The sequence below is a fragment of the Otolemur garnettii genome, unplaced genomic scaffold (assembly GCF_000181295.1).
Source record: "Otolemur garnettii isolate 467f Iridium unplaced genomic scaffold, OtoGar3 scaffold00001, whole genome shotgun sequence".
Lineage (NCBI taxonomy): Eukaryota > Metazoa > Chordata > Mammalia > Primates > Galagidae > Otolemur > Otolemur garnettii.
The window spans coordinates 33078101-33083639 of NW_003852396.1; positions in this window are offsets into that span (position 1 = coordinate 33078101).

Consider the following 5539-nt stretch of genomic DNA (forward strand, 5'->3'; position numbering starts at 1 on the left):
TATTAGTGTCAGCACAGAAGGCATGTAGATTGTTATGTTGGAAACAGACATAGTGTCCTTGGGCCTCTTGATGCAAACAAAAAATGTTTCTCAGGCAATACTATTGTTTCTCTTTTATTTTCTCATTTTATGCTAATTGATCATAGTGAGTTTTCCAATTCTGGTAGACTTCTAGGATCTCCCTTATATTACGGAAAGGAAAAGACAGCTCCATAGACACACATCACTGTTTTTAGGGAGGGCATCCACCAGCACTCCTCCATAATAAGATGTTATCCTCATGGCAGGCTGATCATTAAAACCAGCAAAATCATCTGGGCAAAGGAGTAAACTACTTAATGTCTGAAGAAAAAGAAAAAAAACAAAGAATTTTATTTTTCTTGGAAATTACATTTTAATCAGTGTTTGGTGAATCTTTCTGTATCCCACATTTCAGCTACTCTCCTAGTACTCAATTATTCCCATTTTTCTTTATGGCAGCAACAGTTGGAACTGGCAAATTCTCAGACTCTGATCAGTATATTAGTGTATAGGATTTCCTATGAAAGGGAATAGTGATAAAAATAGATGACACCAAATATAATATTTATATTCATAGTCAGAAGAGTATGAAGGAAATACTTTAGAAAAGATAATTCAAATTCATATCCTTTTATTGAATCTAGGTCAAAGTCCCTTGTCACTTTTTAAGTTTATTTAAAATGAAAAAAACTATATTCTCTTTCTTTTTTTTAAATCATACCTGTGTACATTAATACTATCATTAGTATTACATCATGGGTACAGTGTGCTGTTTTTATATACAATTTGAAATATTTTCATCCAACTGATTAACATAGCCTTCTTTTCATTTTCTTAGTTATTGTGTTAAGACATTTATATTCTACATTTAGAAAGATTCACATGTACTCTTATAAGATGAACCATAAGCGTGATCCCACCAGTCACCCTCTCTCCCCCCATTCCCCCCTCCCCTCCCTCTCCCATTTTCCTGTATTCTTGGGCTATAACTGGGTTATAGCTTTCCTATGAAAGCTACAAATTAGTTTCATAGTAGGCCTGAGTACATTGGATACTTTTTCTTCCATTCTTGAGCTACTTTGCTAAGAAGAATATTTTCCAGCTCCATCCATGTAAACATGAAGGAGATAAAGTCTCCAACTTTCTTTAGGGCTGCATAGTATTCCATGTCGTGCATATACCACAATTTATTAATCCATTCATGGGTTGATGGGCACTTGGGCTTCTTCCACGACCTAGTAATTATGAATTGGGCTGCAATAAACATTCTGGTACAAATATCTTTACCATAGTATGATTTTTGGTCTTCTGGATATACCCCTAATAGAGGAATTATAGGATCAAATGGCAGAGAACTCAAATGTATGAGCAAGAAGAGAACAAGTGATACCATCTCAGGGTGGGCAAGTGACCTGAAGAGAAACTTCTCTAAAGAAGACAGGTGCATGACCTACAAATATATGAAGAAACACTCATCATCCTTAATCATCAGAGAAATGCAAATCAAAACTACTTTGAGATGTCATCTAACACCAGTAAGATTAGCCCATATCACAAAATCCCAACATCACAGATGCTGGCATGGTTGTGGAGAAAAGAGAACACTTCTATACTGTTGGTGGGATTGCAAACTAATATATTCCTTTTGGAAAGAGATCTGGAGAACACTTAGAGAACTAAAAATAGAAAACTGTATTTTCTTTTGCCAATATTTCTAACATCTGAAATCCTTGACAATGCAGCCACTGAATTGTACAGATGAGGGAAAGTTCTTTAATGAAAATCATCACTTTCTAAAAATGACATATTTTTATTTAAGAAATTATTGAGCTACATATTTGGGATTCAGTGTAAACAAATAAGGTTGGGTTATTTTATTCTTTCCTAGGTTTTTCAATAAAGTTTCTTTAAGTCAAGAAGCACGAGTCACCTAACCATGTGCTCAGTATTAACAACGTGACAGGAACCCCCAAAGCAACTGTTCTTTATGCTGCTAAATCTCAAATGAAAGAAGCAAATCAGCAGAGGTCAACATATGACAGGAAGGGTATCTCAGCTGTCATATGTTCAGTGTAAACTATTCAGTCAACTACATACTGTGATTTTTACAGGTTTACTCCTCAGTGTGTAGTTCTACGATACCTCCAGCCATGGGAAACTGACCTTTTCTAAACAAGAACAAAATTGTTCTCCACCAAGTATAATCACAATCGTGTGCTGATCCTTTGAAAGCAATCGCCATGTCTGAGCGACTCAAGAGTAATGAACTCACAGGTGAGCACACCTGAGATGTACAGATAGCAGGGTGGAAGGTGGGGAGCATGTGAGTTCCTGGTTCATTGGATGGAGCAATTGTTTTTGGAGAAGATGGTAATAACAGGTTATGATAACAAATCTAGTAATTGTGAGATTTACTATCCAATTGTTGAAAACTTTTTGTACACTTACTTACCAGATAACTGATGAATACTGTCCATTCTTCATGTAACTTTCTGTCATCAATTCTCCTTCATAGATTCTCACCCTCTCAAATTTTGTTTTCTGCAGTGGTTCCACTTTGTGTTTGCCCTCTGTGTAACAGTGCCGAGTTGATGTCAAAAGCCCTGTTACCTTTGGTGCTGGGATATCTGCCAATATGACATTGTGGACATCTTTGAGGTTAATTTTCACACTTTTCTTTCATCTCTGTAATGAAGGCACACTTCTGCAATTGTGTCTGAGACCAGGTTTATGTGTTCATCCTCCAACAAAAGTCGTAGCAAGGTCTGCAGCATTCTGGAACACAGTATGAATTTCTTGTGCTTAAATTGGAGAAGAAAGTTTCTAGTCATTTTAATGTTCCTTAATAACTGTGTGGAGGATGAGGAAGAGTCATTAACGTGGAATGAGGTATTTCCTAGTCATAAGCCAAAACCACGAGAGACACAGAAGCTTTTAAGTCAACTCTCTTGGGTTTATCACTGCTTTATCATTGCTGAATATTATGGCAGAAAGAATGTGATCTTTAATAGCATAGCAAGTTTACGCCTACCTTCTTTACTTAAACCTTTGTCACCTTGAATGAATCACTTAATCTCTGACCCTAAGTTTTCTCTATCAATGAGGAATAACAAAATGCACATTGTAAGAGTTTTTCACTGAAGATTTGAGACAGTATATCATAAACATAAAGAGAAATTAAGTATTGAATATTTGTCATATAGTTCAGAGGAAGAATAATCAGCAGGTGAGCAGTTACTAGCTGTTATGATTCTGTCATGTGATGATAGGTACACGTAAATTCTTATTAAAAGATATGATATTTGAAAATGATTGTAACCCTTCCAGCTATTTCCCTTGATCATTTGCAATATAACAATTTCCCAAAATCAAGACCTCTATTACTTTAGCTGTTCCATTACCTATTACTATCTATCTTAAATTACCTTCATCTTTGGGTCTATGTCTGAGTTTTCTGAAACTCTCTTGCCATCGTGTTATACGTCTTTTCTTCACTTTCAGTCCATCTAGGCTTTTTACTCTTTCAGAATAGAACAAAAAATAAAATTACCTTTACATGAACTCCTAATATTGCCAAGTCTTTGGTAAACACTCAGATAAATTAATTCATTGATGTATATCATTATTCCTCAGCATGTTTATTTAATCACTATGACAGTCCTTTCAACAACCATCGTCCCCATTCTGCAGGTGAGGAAACTAAGGTGTTGAGTGTATAAAGACACAGAACCTGTAAGGAGAGTTAGATTTCACACCTAGTCTGGGCCAAAACTCATGTTTATATAATTAATTCTCGTCACTGGAAGTAAATTTTCTAGTTTAATCTGATTATTGTTATTATTTTTTTGTATGTGGTAGGTATGGGCTCTTGGTATGGTGTCCAGGCTGTTGTGGACTTCCTGGATTTAAGCACTCCTTCAGCTCCAGTTTCCCAAAACACTGAGACTATAGGTTTATGGCCCCACAACCCACCAAATCTAATTATTGGTCAATCTCAAGCCTCTTTGCCACCTCTCATATTTATTCTCTAAACTCAAGACATACAGGAAAAGAGACATGTATATTTCAGTGTTTATAGACACATAATTTCAAACACAATTCCTTTCATTTTTTCTCCAAGTCCAAAGTGTAAATGAATAATTAATGCATAGGGGCCCATTAACAATTAACTGGGATTGGTCAACAATCTCATTCTCTTCCTTTGATCACCACGGAAATGTGTGGAACTAATCTCCATTCAGCTAAGTTCAGAATGTGGATGTTATCTCTCGTGATTCTTTCTCCTTAATCTACCACATTCTACTAATCACTCCATTCTTTCTAAGTCATAGAATCTCTCTTCTGTCCTCTTCTATCCAATGCTACTGACAATACCTCATCACAACCACACCAACACAATTGTCCATGTGTGTTGCTCTATCCTGATATTGTTTTTATACAGTATATCCTTCCCCCTTTTGCATATATCCATGGCTTGTGCTGTAGACATAGTGACCTTGGATACAAATTACCTGATCATAAGACTCCACACTATTCCTTATTCTATACTCATTGACTGGACTTATTTCAAAAGTTTTCATAAGGTTTGTAAGACTCTCTGAAATCACAACCTGCTGCCACTGACTTTTTTATCAAGCTTTCTTTCATGTCTTGTTTTAACAATGCTATGAGTTCTTTTAGTGCAGGTTCAGAATAAATTATTTTGGTCTAAATTCATCATATTTTACCTAGTCTCATGGCCAGTCACATTTTTAAATTTATTTGTTTTTGTTTCTTTCCAGGCATGGAAGTAGTGCCCTACTCTACCAAAAATTATGATATTCACAACTATTCTCATTACTCAACCTGCAATCTAAGTGGCATTTCCACTCTGAAATTTTCCCTGATCCCAGGGATATATTTCATGTGTTCTCCACAGCCTGTATTATGCTTCTAAAATATAAAATTGAAATCAAGTTTAAATATATTAAAATTTACATACTAAACATTGGTCTAGCTAAGCAAAATTATTATTCAATTGTGTATATTTGCCATATTTTCTGATATCATTTTGATCATAAAATTGTATAGCATGCAATCAGCAATAAGAACTATTTTTTATCTAATGTGGTTTTGTAAATGAAAAACTTTGATTATTAACCTAATACTATTCATAATATAAAGAGGATTTTTTTAATACTTTCACAAAAATCCTTTTATTTTATTTTATTTATTTGTTTATTTATTTTATTGAATTGTAACTATGTACATTAATGCACTTCTGGGGTACAGTGTGGTTTTTTCACACACAATCCAAAACACTTCCATCAAGCTGGTTAACACAGCCTTCATGTCATTTTCTCACTTATTGTTTTAAAACATTCACATTCTACTCTTAGAAAGATTCACTTTTACCCCTGTAAAATAAACCTCAGAAGTGATCCCTCCAAACCCCCTCCCTCTACCCATTCCTTCCTCCCCTTTCCCTCCCCCCTCCCCATATTCTTAGGCTACTGGGTTATAGTTTTCATATAAAAGG